At 43.3% G+C, this 17,087-nt stretch overlaps 2 pseudogenes; one reads left to right on the forward strand and one right to left on the reverse strand.

Moving 5' to 3' along the window:
* LOC127039385 (butyrophilin subfamily 1 member A1-like) overlaps positions 1-11,590 on the reverse strand; it is a 41,895-nt pseudogene extending 30,305 nt beyond the window's left edge.
* Positions 1-17,087, forward strand: part of LOC127039435 (zinc finger protein 23-like) — a 247,872-nt pseudogene that overhangs the window by 213,997 nt on the left and 16,788 nt on the right.

Consider the following 17,087-nt stretch of genomic DNA (forward strand, 5'->3'; position numbering starts at 1 on the left):
ATTCTTCCGCTTTACTCTGCGCTGGTTAGGCCTCAACTGGAGTATTGTGTCCAGTTCTAGGCACCACATTTCAAGAAAGATGTGGAGAAATTGGAGAGGGTCCAGAGAAGAGCAACAAGAATGATTAAAGGTCTTGAGAACATGACCTATGAAGGAAGGCTGAAGGAATTGGGTTTGTTTAGTTTGGAAAAGAGAAGACTGAGAGGGGACATGATAGCAGTTTTCAGATATCTAAAAGGGTGTCATCAGGAGGAGGGAGAAAACTTGTTCACCTTAGCCTCCAATGATAGAACAAGAAACAATGGGCTTAAACTGCAGCAAGGGAGATTTAGGTTGGACATTAGGAAAAAGTTCCTAACTGTCAGGGTAGTAAACACTGGAATAGATTGCCTAGGGAAGTTGTGGAATCTCCATCTCTGGAGATATTTAAGAGTAGGTTAGATAAATGTCTATCAGGGATGGTCTAGACAGTATTTGGTCCTGCCATGAGGGCAGGGGACTGGACTCGATGACCTCTCGAGGTCCCTTCCATTCCTAGAGTCTATGAGTCTATGAGTCTTCTCTCTGTGATGTGCCCACACTCCTAACTCACTCCAGACAGTGTGACGCCTCGTATATCACATATTCCATTAGCTTTGCTCAGAGTTATGCTGGTGCAAAGAATGGAATTTCTGACCCGCAAATGGTCAGCATTGTTGTTTCAGTGATATGACTTGGGCAGGTGGTGTTTGATCCCACACTCACTGAAGTCATTGGCAAAGCTCTAACCAATATTAATGGTGCAGCATCAGGGTTTTAATCCTTTGCTGGTTAAAAAAATCCCACCCAAAATAGTAAACAATTAAATAAACCACAGTCTTATGGGGAGACAAATTTGTACGACCTTTTCCTTGTCGGAGGAAAGAGTATGACACTTACGAATTGCTTTATCGTGTTCCTCTAAAAAAAAAAAAAAGAAAATTAATATACATTATTATTAGGAGTATTTTTTACTAGGAGAGTCAGCTGTTTGACTTTTCTGAAAGTGGCACAGGAACTGTTTATCGGATGGCTCTTTGAAGGGTTTCATGTTCTCAACATCAAGAGAAAAAGGTTTTCCTTTCTCCATCTCTTACCTGTTGTTTCTCACTATTGACAGGACTCACGTTAAGACAGAGAGCTCATTTCTTTGGAAACCCCTGTTTTTTAGTGTGTATACGTTTTTCATATTATCTACTGGTCATAAAATTTATGAGGCTTAATCTCCTCTCAATTTCTTTACAACATTAAATGCAATGACAAACTGCTCCTAAACGAAAATCACACACAATCTTTATGATGATTCAATTCTGTACAAAAAATTAACTTGTCAGAGGAAGGAAAAGGACACTTCTAACTCCCCAAATCTATTGGTATGGAGGAGGGAATAAGTGAACAGTGGGTGGGGAGGGGGCAGAAAAGAGTGAAGACTGGATACGATTTTGTTTCCCCCCAGCCTGCCCCCTAAGTGCTCCAATGAGTGAGTTGAATTGAGGCAGTTCTGCGGGAGAAATACTCCGTGCCTGGTCAAGGGTGATGCAGATCACTACCCACTGGAGCAGAGGGGAACCTTCGTAACATTTCCCTGTGCGTCTGGTGACGTGAAATTTGTCAGGTTTAGTCTAATCCAGGGGGCTCAAACTCAGAAGACCACGAGGGCCACACGAGGACTAGTACATTGTCTGACTGCCGCATCACTGACACCTCGGCCCCGTCCCCACTCCTCCCCTTCCATGAAGCCCCGCCCCGCCCCACCTCTTTCCTCCCCTTCTCTGCCCCCATTCCAACCCCTTCCCCAAAATTCCCACCCCAGCTCCGCCCTCTCTCTGCCCCCAGTGGGTGCAGGAGGGGTGTGGTGTGCGGTGGGGGCTCATGGCAGGGAGTTGGGATGTGGGGTGCAGGAGGGGTGAGGGGTGCTGCAGGGCATTGTGGTGCAGGAGGGGTGCGGGGAGTGGAAGGGGGCTTAGTGCAGGGGGTTAGGGGGCTCAGGGCAGGGAGTTGGGGTGTAGGAGGGGTACGGGGTGTGGCAGGGGGTTCAGGGCAAGGGGTCAGGGTGAAGGGTGCAGCAGGGGGTATGGCTTCAGGAGAGGTTGGGGGGTGGTTCTGGCCCGGTGTGCACTGGGGGCAGGGCAGGCTCCCTTGCACTGCTCTGGGAAGCGGCTGGAACCTGGGGGAGACGGGGCACTGGGGTCTGTGTGTTGCTCTGGGGGTCTAAAACACGCGGGCGGCAAATGGGAGTTGCTGGGGGAGGTGCCTGAAGCAAGCGCAACACACAGACCCCAGTTCCCTGCCTCCCCCAGATTCTGGCTGCTTCCCAGAGCGGTGCGGGGACAGGGCAGGCAAGCAGGGAGGGAGGGAGGGAGCCTACCCTGCCCCCAGTGCGCTCTAGGTAAACACTGGGGAGGGCGGGGGGACCATGGGGAGCTCGTGGGCCGCAGAAAATAACCCCGCGGGCCGCGTGTTTTAGACCCCTGGCTTAATCCCAATGTATTTTTAAAAATCAAATTAAATCACTGCTCCCGAATGAAATTACCCACAGTCTCTGTGATGATTCAACTTTGACCAAACTATTTACTTGTCAGATGAGGGAAAAGGACATTTGGGGGTGCACAATGTTCCTGGTCCCCCACTTCATGGTGCCTCCAGCACTGAGTGAATTTCACCCTCAGAGAAGATACATTATAAATAATGTTTTCTTTATGGTTTCCCATTACCTAACTGAATTGTTATCAATTCATTATCTCTGATATTTCATATGACTTTCAAGTTGATGTCTGTTTATTATTATTATTATTAATTAATAATAAGACGATTACATAAGAAAGGCCACAATGAGTCAGACCAAAGGTCCATCTAGCCCAGCATCCTGTCTTCCAACAGTGGCCAATGCCAGGTGCCCCAGAGGGAATGAACAGAACAGGTCATCAAATGATCCATCCCCTCTTGCCTATTCCCAGCTTCTGGCAAACAGGCTAAGAACTAGCAGCAAAGTACTTCACATGAGATGTTCAATTAAGAGAAAAATTGAACTAAATATTTTAAAAGATATTCCCCTAAACACACATAAATAAAGCAAACAGAATATATAAAATTGAATTTGGAATATTTTTAGTTAATGCAGACTGAAAGGAGTGTTTTCAAGAACCTGGAAAACATTTCATTCACGTTTTACTAATTTTGTGTCTACACTAGAGATAAATATTCAAAAGATTAAATAATTAAACTTGAGGAGACAAGGTTGTACAAAAGATTTACTTGTTGGAGGAAAGAATATGAGACTTACCAATTTCTCTATCCCATTCTCCTAAAATAAACAGAAATAAATATAAATTATTAAGATTTTTTTCTCTTTATTATGCAATTGTCTGAGTTTTGTGAAAGTCACACAGTGATTATATAATTCATGAGCTTTTGATAGGTTTAATGTTCTCAATGCCAGGAGAAAAAGGTTTTCCTTTCTCCACTTCCTTTTCTCATATTGCCAGCACTCAAGTTTAGGATGAGAGCTGATGTCTGTTAATCCCCTACTTTCTACTATGTATAACTTTTTCATATAACCTTTTGGGGTGAAATTTATCAGGTTTCATCTCATCACAATTCCTTTTTAACATTAAATGAAATGACAAACAACTGCTCTCAAAATAAAATTACACACACTCTTTATAATGACCTCACTTTCAACCAAATATTTACTTGTCAGATGAGGAAAAGGAAATTCTGGGGGGAGACGCTCTCTGTGCCCGGTAATGGGCTGATGCAAATCACTACACCCTGGAGCAAAGAGACACTTCAATAATATTTCCTTCTCTGTGCCACTGATGGGGCGGGGAGTAGGGCAGTGCAGCTATCTGTTTTCCCTGCTTGGCCCAGTCAAAAATTTCATTCTGGTTCTTTTTTCGTTTATTAGAAGAACATTTCTTGTTAATTTCACTATATTTTCTCCTATAACATTTACCTTTTTTAATTTTCAATAAATAAACAGTGAGGCCACTGACACCAAACAAACCCATCAGGATCACACACAGAGCCACCATCCAGGGATTCAGTCTTGGGAAAAAGTGATCTGAAAAACAAAACCCCAGGATTTGCATTAATTTGGAAGCAGGGACAAAGTCAAATTTTTTTTTTGTATTGCACACAAATAAATAAAAACTCCTCGTCAAGACTTCTGTGTCATAACAGTGAAAACATCACGTCATCTACACTAAAGACCAGAAACTGATTTTAAAAATGACTCCAACCAACACAGCTGTAACAATTATTTATCTGTGAATGAACAGGCCTGATTTGATTCATTGGTATTCAGAGATTCTTAGAGTTCAATGGCAAATTGGCTGATAACTGACCTGCTATATAAATTGTTGATTCCTTTTCTTGATTGAGAAAGGTGTTTCTGATCCAACAGGACAAGTTTTGGTTTGAATGTTCTTTTATAACAACGGCATTTGCTGTTTCAAACAGGCCATTATCCCCCAGGGATTTTGCTTCAGAGAGCGATGATAATTCTTGCCCATTGAGATCTCTCCACAGTACCTCTGGCTCTGGATACCACCCAGTTGATTGACAAAGCACCCGGATCCCTCCATCCTGATAACTATCCACAGAGATAAGAGGATTGGAGCCCAAACCTAGAAGAAAATTACATAAGTGTGTGTTAATTCCACGAGTTAGCTTAAAAGCTAAAAGGATGAGAGATAGGTTGTGGATCCCTTACTCTCACTAGAGATCACTTATTAATGCAAAAGGGATAAATGAATACTGGAATCTGTGAATTCCCACTACTCACGTACACAGGAGAACATGTAAACAAATATTTAAAATAATTTCGCTGAGTCAGTAAGACATATTGCCCTCTCAGCCCAAGAGCAATGGAATGTTGAACACATTGGGAAATTTGGCCATTTCATTTAAATATCTAAATGGGATACGATTTTTTCAAAAATCCATTTTTAGTGCATTGGATAGACATTTTGTTGGTTTGCTTTTTAAATTAATAAATCTAACTTGCTCCATGGTTACAGTGTCAAAACAGCAGGGGACAAATGCTCAGCCTTATCTACGAGTGGTAAATACAAAACTTCTACCCCCGCCCCCATTATATGGCCTCAGCCAATCAGAAAGCTGCAGGTGATTTTGACTGTACCACTAAATAACAATCAGTAGTGATCACATCAGAAGGTCACATAAACCTAGCAGTCCCACCTTAGCCACACATCCTCAAGATGACGGCAGAGAAATTGGTAGGCCATGAGCTTGTCTACACTTGAAATGCTACAGCAGCGCAGCTTCTCTGCTGTAGCACTTCAGTGTAGACACTACCTATGCCAAAGGGAGGACTTCTCCCGGCATCATAGGTAACACACCTCCCCGAGAGGCAGTCAACTAGTTCACAGAAGATTTCTTCTGTTGACCCAGTTCTGTCTGCAAGGAGACTTAGGCTATGTCTATACTTGCAAAGTTTTTTCACTGACACTTTTGTCAGTGATAGAGAAGCTCTAAAAGAAAAACATTGGTTTGTGTTCACATTGTTTTCCACAGGCATCAGAGCATGTTTACATATGCAGCACTTGCATCACAATGAAAGGAGTGCATTTTGGTACCTATCCCACTATGCACTGCTCCAGCACACAAAGCACATCATTATTGTGGCAGGGATTGATGTGTGTGTGTGTGTGTGTGTGTGTGTGTGTGTGTGTGTGTGTGACAGCCCCTGGAAGCCACCAGTCCTGAGGCAGGAGGACAGAAGACCCTGACCTCAGCCCCTGCCTCCTTCCCTGACTCTGCACAGCACATTCTGTCTACCTGCCTCTGTTCGCATTGTGGGAGGCAGCAGGAGCATTCCACAATAATAATTTGTTTTGTGTCCTGGTGCAGTGACACCACCGGGTGTTAGAACAGAACTAAAAGAGAGGGGCGCAGACCTTCAAGCTTCAAAGAGCTGCCACTCCCACTCTGCATTTTGGGATAGCTCTGGAGGGCAATTAGATCAGTAAAAGCAATCAAGAGTTTTCACTGGTACATCAGCCAAAAGCATCAGCACAAAAAGCAAAAAGACTCTTGTTAGGGCGGTTCTATTTTTGCACTGAATCTCAGCAGTTTAGGGTGGATTTCCAGTGAAGACGCTAGCGTGGTTTTTGCACAAAAACCAGACTTTTTGCACTAAAACTGTCAAGTGCAGACATTAGTTTTAGGTCAGCTTAATTATGTTGCTCGGGGGGGGGGGCGGGGCAGGAGGGAGGATATATTCTTCACACCCCTGAGTGATGTAGTTACACTGACCTAATTGTCTAGTGTAAACCAGACCTGTATTTGTCTAGAAGTCCTTTCCCTCCTAACTAAGGGCCCCTTTTGGAGTCAATCAAGAATTTCTTTTGGGCAAGGAAATCTCTTGCCCATTCTGCAAATGTCTTTAACAAAATGTTGGGAAAGTTTTCAACATCTTTCCCAAAGTATATGACTGTGGCCGTGTGGTGAAATCTAGACACACTGTGTTACTCTTCAATAATTCACAAGTTGTTAGTCACAGTTGTGGCAGTAGGAAAGAATAAAACCTGCAGCCCACACTAAGATAATACACAATGGCATAAGATAATAAGGCATGAACTGCTGACCTGCTACCTTCAGTTCCAACAAAGCTTCTTCATAAAAAAGACCATCTTGAACAAAGCAGTTATATTGTCCTTCATCAGAGCTTCTGATATTAAGAATCTGCAAGGAAACATTCCCATCCAGGATGCCATCTTTCAATAACTCTGTCCTTCCATGGTATTCTGCCATCTGCTGCCCATACTGATCCCTGAACTCATGATAGTGGTGAACAACTGAAGAGAACTCAGATCGGAACCATCTCACCTCCATGTTCTCAGCGCTCATCCTGGGGGACAGGTAACAGGGTAACACAACAGCCTTACCCACAATGGCAGTTACAGGGTGACCAGGACCGTTCACTTTGAACTGGGCTGTCAAATACACCAAAGCAAAAAAAACAAACTTAGAAGGAAAAAACAATATAAATGACAGATTCAATGGTCCAAACTTCAATGGTCCAAGACACCTGGCATGCAAATTTACAGCCTGAACATTTAAAATTTAGCAAAATTACAAGCAACTGAAAAGGTGGGCTGTATTAGAAAGTGACAGGCAAGCTTTGGTATAGGTGTCACTGGTAACTTCACTTATATTAATTTTAATATGCCATAGAGACATTTCAGTGCCCAATGAATGGGTAGGGTGATTTGAGTTTTTCAACTCTACCCCCCTCGTCCTGTTTTTAGTGGGACTGGGTCACTACTTGGTCTCACTGAGCCCAAATCTCTTCAGCTTCAGGCCAGGCTGCCTGGGTGTTTGACAAACGGTTAGGTCACAGAGGATGTAACGTAAGGAGCTCAGATACTATGGTGATGAAAGCCGTATAAGTACCTAGAGAGATAGAGATAATGAGTTGTGTCGTGTTCGGTGGGTATGAATTACTCCTCCTGAAGGGCTGGGGAGGAAGAGGAGACTTATTCTTTACCGGTATTGACTGAATCTGGAATTTGTTGTAGTTTTTGTTCAGTTTTGTATAAAAGAATAGAATAGGCACAACTTATAAATCACTATGATGAAACAAATCCTATAAACAGCAGTAGGAGCAATGGGATTCCTACCTGATTCCAGCTTGTGAATGTGAAAAGTAATGAAGAAAATGATCAAACTGGGCAGAGAAGAGCTGCCTATGGAGGTAGCACAGGATGAGAGAACCTTCATCCTCACTGTAACTTGATCTAGACAACAGGATGGGGAAGAAAAAAAAACATTTTACATTTAAATCCGATTTGTTAAACAAAGTAACTAATACCCACAGTTAGTGAACTGAATTGATTGTTTTGGGTGACCCTGTTCTTCAGGATTTTAGAGCTGGCATAGATCATCCTCTCACACCTTGTTTTTACTGAAGAGGTAAACAAGCTTTCCTGCTTTTTCAACTCCTAACACTGAACAGAGCTAGTTGGGTTCATTGAAATGAAGAAAATATTTTCTCTGCAGCTGTTTGAGCCCTTCAACAAATTCCGGTTCCAGGAGACTGGAACCAGTTCATTCATCTGACTTTCTTTGAAACGTCTGCAGCAAACATGTGCTACTTGAATATTATTTTTATATATAAATGTAAATGATATTGTTAGGCAAGAGTTAAAAATTCAGTTAGAAACTCACATAACCAGCAAGCAGGCCTACCTGAGGCCCAAGGACAATGGCAGCTGTAAACACTTGATAACTTAAATGGTCAGATGTCCGCCCAGTAACTCAGCCTCTCAGTGAGGAAGAACAGTACAAACATGTTAAGTATTCTCTTTCTGAAACAATATTTGTCTCTGTAAATACAAGATAAATGCAAATGAATTGATAAGAAAATGTACATAACTGGTTACTGTAACACCATACTTTCAAAGCTGTCCATCAGTCTTCCTGGTGCCGTGAATAAACCTCTTCAGTATCGTCTGTGCTGCCTGATTCTTGGGGAAAAGAATCTCCTTGCTTCACAATACTAATAGATTATAATAAAGTTAGGCCTTAACATCAGTTGTCACAATTTTATATTAGAAAACTAAACCAATATTTAACTAACATGAAAAAATCCAAGTTAAAGAAAAACCTCTGGTCTAAACTAAAAACATAATTTTTAAAAAAATCTATTTTCATCCACTCTGAACATCTGATATTTTCTTGGGACCCCTTTTGCCAAAGAACTACAGCACTTTGAGGAATTCAATTAAAAGGTGTGATTCCTTGGTTTGTGTAGATTGCATGAATTATTGTAGAAAGCTGAAATTTGTTTCTTTGTCCCTTTCAAAACAGAGCAGCAGCACTGCCAGGCCCAGTATTCAAAAATCAAAAGTCAGCGTAAGTCCCACCCTAATGGATTACGTCTGTGTGGTATAGTCTGGTTTTGTATGGTCTCCTCTTGTAGCTTTCATTAGCTGTAAAACTGCATAATGCTTTTGGAGTATCCATGACGAATGTGGTATTTGGCAACATATGCATGCTGTAATTTTAAACTTTACATTTGTTTCTTTATGAAAGCCAATACCAGCCCCCCACACACATACACACAAACATAATTTGTAAAAAAAATTACAGAGTGGGTCAAAAAAGATATGTGATTAACTTAAAAATCAATTAAAAAAAACCATTTTGATTCTTATTTCTTGCTTTTGGTTTCTGAGCCCTGAGGGTACACTCATGTCATAGTCTTAAATGTTCTTCTGCAACCATAAGGGCTAGAAATTTGCTTTTACTTTAAATTAAATCTGAGATTCAATAAGGACAAATGCAAAGCACACTGCTTAGGAAGGAACAATCAGTTGCACACATACAAAATGGGAAATAACTGCCTAGGAAGGAATGCTGTGGAAAGGGATCTGGGGGTCAGAGTGGATCACAAGCTAAATAGGAGTCAACAGTGGTGTAAAAAAGCAAGTATCATTCTGGGATGTATTAGCAGGAGTATTGTAAGCAAGATACGAGAAAAAATTCTTCTGCTCTACTCCGCACTGATTAGGTCTCAACTGGACTAGTGTGTCCAGTTCTGGGGGCCACATTTCAGGAAAGATGTGGACAAATTAGAGAAAGTCCAGAGAAGAGCAACAGAAATGATTAAAGGTCTAGAAAATGTGAGCTATCAGGGAAGATTGAAAAAATCTGGGTTTGTTTGGTCTGGAGAAGAGAAGCTTGAGAGGAGACATGATCACAGTTTTCAAGTACACAAAAGGTTGTTACAAGGAGGAGGGAGAAAAATGGTTCTTCTTAACCTCTGAGGACAGGACAAGAAGCAATGGATTTAAATTGCAGCAAGGGTGGTTTAGGATGGAGAATAGGAAAAAAGCTTCCTAACTGTCAGGGTGGCTAAGCACTGGAATAAATTGCCTAGGGAGGTTGTGGAATCTCCATCACTGGGGATTTTTAAGAGCACGTTAGGAAAACACCTGTCAGGGATGGTCGAGAAAATACTTAGTCCTGCCTTGAGTGCAGGGGACCAACTAGGTGACCTCTCGAGGTCCCTTCCAGTCCTACGATTCTATGATTCTCACATAATCTCAAAATTACAGTGCTGCAGTTTTTGGAAAATTATCAATTTGATTTAAAAACGGATTTTTCCCTATTATTTTAATGTTTTAAATGCTTCAAAGTGAGAAGTCCTAATAAAATAGAATCAAAACCCTTTTTGATCTCTTCCTTATTCTTTCTAAAGGTGAAAAAGGGAGCTAAAATCAAAACTGAAAAGACGAAAACTAAAATCTAAATTTTTGTTCAATACGACTTGATTAAAAATTGAAAAATAAACTAAATACTTTACACAAAACAAAAAAAGTAATTTCACAACAAAAACACCATTATTTTTACTAGTTTTACTCCCCTCCAATAGTTTTTTACACACGAGGAGATGATCTGTCACACAGTGTATAAATTTGCCCCGTTTTAGTTATGTCCTGAAGTCCCTACTCAGCAATACTCTTAAACACATGATCAATTTTAGGCACATGCTTAATTCCCACGGATTTCAGAAGGAGAAAAGGATGCAGTTTTCTGTTTTGATTAATTCTGGACATAATTTTATTTTATACAGAAGCAGAAGGATTCACCCCCACAATCAAGAGATAGAAAACTGCAATGACAACCAGCAGAAAACTAGACTGATGACACCTAGGTCTGGTGCAGTAAAGTTCTTTCCTTATTCAAAATATAGGAAGTTGCTTGTTATAATCTTCCCCTGAAAACAGTACGAGGCCCAGTAATCTTGAATAAAGCACAGTAGCAAAAGAAATAGATTACTGATTCAACAAAATGTAAAAATCTCATGTTACATTGCTAGGAACATAATCTGCAGTGTATTTGACAGTAAATCATTTTTAACCTACAGGTCATGGAAAGTTTAGATGAAGAGTAAAATAAATTATCACAGGATTATTTAATCATTTTTAATAATCAGGGCTACCCGGAGGGGTGGGGGGCAACTGGGGCAATTTACCCCAGAACCCACAGGGGCCCCCACGAGAATATAGTATTCTATAGTATTGCAACTTTTTTTTTTTGGAAGAGGCCCCTAAAATCGCTTTACCCCAGGCCCCCTGAATCCTCTGGATGGCCCAGAGAAGCATGTATGAGCAGTTATAAGCAGTTATTCTGAAGCAAAGTTAACCCACCTGGTTGGTTCTTCCGAGAAATTTTAAATCTTCAGAGTGTGGTCAGACCTTATTCCTTTTGTTGAGCTAGTTACATGTTAATTGATTATTCCAGTTTATCAAGATGCTCAGCTAATTCTGGCTATAAAATAGCCGGAGCATTTTCTCACCGCTTTTCCATACTTTTTTTTGTTTTGTTTAAGAAATTGGGTTTTGTTCCAGACTTGCCGCATTTGCCGAGTTGGAAAGTGAAAGTAACACTGTGACTTGAAGGTGGCATCGTTTCAAAGCCTGTCATGTGGGGCAGTTAGAGTCTTCTCTTAAAGAAACAGGAAACTGCTACAGTCCTGCTGAGCTGGAATTGCCTGCAGACTCAAATATGCAGGCTTCTGAAGTTACCTGACTCCATTTCAAAGACATTCCTGACATGCATGTGAGGAAATGGGTATTCACCCACGAAAGCTCATGCTCCAAAACGTCTGTTAGTCTATAAGGTGCCACAGGATTCTTTGTTGCTTTTACAGATCCAGACTAACACGGCTACCCCTCTGATACATTTCAAAGAGAATCTTCTGACTGCTTTCTACAACCCTTTCATCCTTACTCACAAGATTGCATTAAACACTGTACTTTCACTTACTTATAATTAAACACAGTCCCCATGGCAAGAAGACCCCTGTCCTCTGCTGCTATCTCAGCCTCAGTTCAGCTTTCAAGCTAGAGTCCTGAAGAGGAGCTCAGCATAGCTCAGGAGCTTGTCTTTTTCACAAACAGAAGTTGGTCCAATAAAAGACATTACCTTCCCCACCTTGAGTCTCTAAGTTCATCAAAACTCAAATTTCTGAAAACCAGGAAATGCAGAGTTAAGGTACCCATATGACCACTCACATTTCTCCAAAATAATATAATAAAATAGTAAAAATAATCATTTTTAAAAAAATGTAGACGGAGGTAGATGTTACCCACATGATTACAGATTCTCACCCAGGGTGGGGTTCAAACCTGAAAGTTGGTAGAATCTATGAATTTTATGAAATGCTGTGTTTTTGTTTTGCTTTGTGGGTTTTTTTTAAGTGGCCTGTATCTCAGGAAAGCTTGATCAAATGCCTCTAAATTTGATTTACTAACCCTACCCTGCCCTGCCTTACCACGAGGCATAGTAAAGTTCAGGACAATCCATATAAGCACATGTAAGCAGAGTTAGGATGAGCGCTACCCTGATATCTGGTGGTGATTTGTAGGGAATGTGGAAAGAATTCCAATAATTTCAAAGAATGGGGAAAGATTTGCATTGGCATCCACCCTCCACTTAGCATAAGCCCACAGCAGACTGGGATGGTTATTTTAACAGCTCTAGGATCCCCAATTTCTTTGTTATTGGGGCAGGGAAAAAAAAAAGTTTGTCACCCTGATTGTGTGAATGGGGAGCTGTGGGACTGCTTTGTGACAGAGATGACTCAACCTCAGTTGAGTGGTACTTGCTAAACATGGGACATGGGTTCCAAAACCCCATGAAGGGAGAGAGGTTGGGGACTGGTATGTGTACCTGATGGTATAGGCCCCTTGTGAGGGCCTGGAACACCAATTGCACATCCTCCTCTCTCCACTGTGGAATGTCAGAGTTGATTTTTTATTCCTTTAAGAATCCGGATATAGGTTACTGAGCTGAACTCACTTTTGGCTAATGGTGCACTAGCACTGGGGCTCCCCTACTATGAGCTGAAATTACTAAAGAGCTGAGAGCACTGAGTACTGTGCTAACTAGTGGGGGAGCCTGAAGCTATACTGTGGAACAGAGCAGCTGGTGGAGTGGAGCAGTTGCGGGGATGGCTGGAGCGGATCATGGGACAGCTGGTGGCAGCGGAGCAGCTGGCAGAGTGGAGTAGCTGTGGGACGGGTGGAGCGGCCCACAGAGCGAGCAGAGCCGAGCAGTTTGCAGGGACGACTGGAGCAGCTCACGGGACAGCTGGTGGAGCAGAGCAGCTGGTGGAGCGGAGCAGTTTGTGAGGACGGTTGGAGGAGCAGAGTGGAGTGAATGGTAAAGTGGAGCAGTTTGTGGAGAAGGCGGGAGCAGAGCCCACGGAGAGGCAGGGCAGTTGGCCCCGGACCACGTAAGGTGCCCCTTTCTACCCAGGCTGCGGGGAGGGACCTCTGCAGATAGACTCTCGAACTTTGGGGCTGCACTGACCCAGGACAGAGACTTTTGGATTGTGGGACTTTTGGGAATGTGGGTGATTTGGGGGTTGCTGGACTCAAGAGCCCAGGAAAGAGAACACAGCCCAATTTCCTGGGGTGGGTCTTTGCTCACGGTTTGGTCTATGAACTCTAGTTGAGGTGTTTTCCCAATTTAGTGTTTGTTGTTTATCTCATGTATTAAACCTTTTCTGCTACACCGAGACTCTGTGCTTGCGAGAGGGGAAGCATTGCCTCTTTGAGGCACCTAGGGGTGTGTGTAAGATTTTCCCAGGTCACTGGGTGGGGGCTCGAGCTGGTTTGGCATTGGGTTATTGAAACGGAACCCCTTGATACTGAACCCGGCCCTTGTTGCTGCCAACTCAGAGGGGCAGAAGGGTTACATAAACAAGACACGAGAAGTCATTCTTCCGCTCTACTCTGCGCTGGTTAGGCCTCAACTGGAGTATTGTTTCCAGTTCTGGGCACCACATTTCAAGAAAGATGTGGAGAAATTGGAGAGGGTCCAGAGAAGAGCAACAAGAATGATTAAAGGTCTTGAGAACATGACCTATGAAGGAAGGCTGAAAGAACTGGGTTTATTTAGTTTGGAAAAGAGAAGGCTGAGAGGGGACATGATAGCAGTTTTCAGGTATCTAAAAGGGTGTCATCAGGAGGAGGCAGAAAACTTGTTCACCTTAGCCTCCAGTGATAGAACAAGAAGCAGTGGGCTTAAACTGCAGCAAGGGAGATTTAGGTTGGACATTAGGAAAAAGTTCCTAACTGTCAGGGTAGTTAAACACTGGAATAGATTGCCTAGGGAGGTTGTGGAATCTCCATCTCTGGAGATATTTAAGAGTAGGTTAGATAAATGTCTATCAGGGATGGTCTAGATAGTATTTGGTCCTGCCATGAGGGCAGGGGACTGGAATCTACGACCTCTCAAGGTCCCTTCCAGTCCTAGAGTCTATGAATCTCTGAATAAAATCGACTAATTTCTGAAAAACTGAGTGTAGCATTGGGAGCAGCATCTGAGGTTTTCCTGTCTAGCCGGCTTGTTTCCTAGAATGAACGCTCCTTGAGTGGGGTGATCCACAGGGAGTAGCTCAAACCTCCAAAGTGTCTGACCAGGGGCAGGACAGTAGCCCAGTAAGGGAGGGGTGTGACAGTGACATCACAAAGGCCTTTTGTAGGACCTCAGACTATCGGTCAAAGGTGGTGACCTCACAGAGAGATGCTGACATCAGCCAGGCAGGACAGGGGCGAGGGGCCAGGGAAACCTCAGAGACCCCTGTGGTTTTGCTTCAGCAAGTCTCCTTCTCCAGGTCTCTCTTTGAGGACTGAGGGAGTATTCGGGTTCACGTACATGAGCGCCAGGAGGAACCTGTTTTGAGTTTTCTCCTTCCCTTTTAGTGATTTTACTAGAAAACAGCTGCCCCTGTTTAGAAGGTAAGAGCCTCCTAGGTGTCTGAAACCTGTTCAGTCTGATCTACCTGGTGAGAGTTGAATTCTAGGCATGGAAAACACGAGCTTAAGGAGGCAGTATTGTGCACCTGGGATTTTGTCCTTTAGAATCACTGGGGACATTAGGGTTTGTCCTTTTTGTTTCACCTCTTCCTCCATCCCTCTCTCCCTCCTTTCTCTTCTTCTCTTGCGCCCTTTGTCCTTTTACCTGTTCTCCTCCCAACACCAGGAGGGTGTGTGTGTGTACATGTGTGTGTTGCGGGGGAATGCTCTGCAGCTCCCACTGTGGGAGGTCCACCCATAAATGTGGGGCTGAACTATTGCTCGGGTAGTGATCCCCACCAGTGACCTGGGCCATCCCTCAGCCTCCCTGGTGAGATCCCTCAGCCTCCCATCCTCAGTCTCTACCCTGATTGGCTGAGCAGGGGGTTATTGACAGGGAGGTGACTCAGCTCCTTGTTGTTCTCTTTTAAGACCAAGGAAATAAGTCAGAACCAGTTCTATGTTTGATGAATTTTGCTGCTTCTCTGCATTAATTGTCTCTGAGCAGTTGATGATTCTCTCTAACATTGCAGTTCTCCTCAAATACTTGCTGAATAATTACTGTGCACGGGTGCTAGTTGGGAGCTCATCTAAGAACACTTTACTCAGGTCATTCAATGTCTGAAATTCAAGATCCGATGGTTAGTTTCAAAATCAGGGCTCTTAGGTGCTATTTCCAACTCTGCCTCTGACTGGCTGTGTGACCTAAGACAAGTCAATTCTCCTTTCTCAGCCTTAGCTTCTCCTTCTTTCAAGTAGAGATAATAATGATCCGCTCCTACCTACCTCACAGTGCGTGGAGGCAGGGCCCGCTCTAGGTTTTTTGCCGCCCTAAGCAAAACAAATTTTGGCTGCCCCCACCCCAGCCCTGGGCTCCCCGCCACACTCTCCTGCTGACCGAGCACTGGGCTTCCCCCCACCTGCAGCCCCCTGCCACCCCAGCCCTGGGCTCTCCCCACCCAACACCCCATGCCAACATCAGTTTGTTCTCCCCAGTCCACCCAGGCTGAGCTGCTCCCTTTTATACTCCATCTCCAGTAGGAGCATGCCCAGAGAGGGTGAGGGGGTGTGGCCTCTTCAGCCCACAGGGTGCAGTTAACCCTAGCAGTGCCAGTGCAGGGTTGAGGAACCTCATCAGAGACAGCATTTCCCAAATTTTGGGATTAGCCAGGAGATCTCTTCAGAGGTAACCTCCTGTAGGGACTGAGTCACAAATACCTTGGGAACCAAATACCTGGGCATTTTGCCTAGTTCGAAGTCACTTGCTGTGGAATTCTATTCCTGGATCATCTGAGACAATATTGACTTAAACAATCGAACTACCCTGTGACCATGTGCACTTACTTCCGTCAGTTGCACCATTTGGGGTCTGCTGCTGTTCACCTTTTCAGAGTGGAGATTTAAAAACAGACTGTTTCTCTGATAATATGTCCACCAGCTATGAGTATTCTCTCCTGTTGACTGAGCTGTATTTGAATTTTCTCCATGTCATCATGCAGGGATAGGGGAAAAAACAAACCTAAAGTAAAAAATGATGGTCATTTGCCTGAAATTTCCCAATAAATCTGAGCTACAATCTGTCAAACACCACTAACCTGCAGTTATATGACCAAGGAGCCTTCATGAAAGATAGAAAACCCATATCACAAAGAGGTAGAAGACACTTTCATTTTAATTTAAAGTGAAATTCCAGACTAGGTTACATCTGATGTCTCAGAATCAGGATGAGAAATTCTCCCCTGATCCACTGAAACCTGCTTCACCCAGCGCTGTCTCATTAGTGTTATTTACAGAAGTTTTAGCACCTACAGAATGGGCGGAAAAAAAAGCTGACCTTCCCAGAAGTGGCTTTGCCAATAGAGGGAAAAGGGGATTTGAACAGTGCTTGGGATCCATTTGAAATCCCCTTCCAGGTCCGTGACACTTTCATTGCCTGCCAGAGTGACTCTGATTTAGGATCAAAGACGTCCAAGCACCATTCCCAAGCATGGACAGCCAAGAACATGACCTCACCGGACACATTGGGAAGTGAAGGAATATAAAGGGGTGAACTCTGCATGGCTCAGACACAAGGTAAGAGTTCTGGGGTGATGGGGAAGGACAGAATCTGAGTCGCCCCACCTCCTTCCAGTGTCACAGAGCCTGAAATGACCCTTATTTCCCTGACACTGCTCCAGCTCTTCATCATATTTAAATATATTTTACATGAGAAAAAAAGTCAACAAAATAACT

This window comes from Gopherus flavomarginatus, chromosome 23, assembly GCF_025201925.1.
Source record: "Gopherus flavomarginatus isolate rGopFla2 chromosome 23, rGopFla2.mat.asm, whole genome shotgun sequence".
Lineage (NCBI taxonomy): Eukaryota > Metazoa > Chordata > Testudines > Testudinidae > Gopherus > Gopherus flavomarginatus.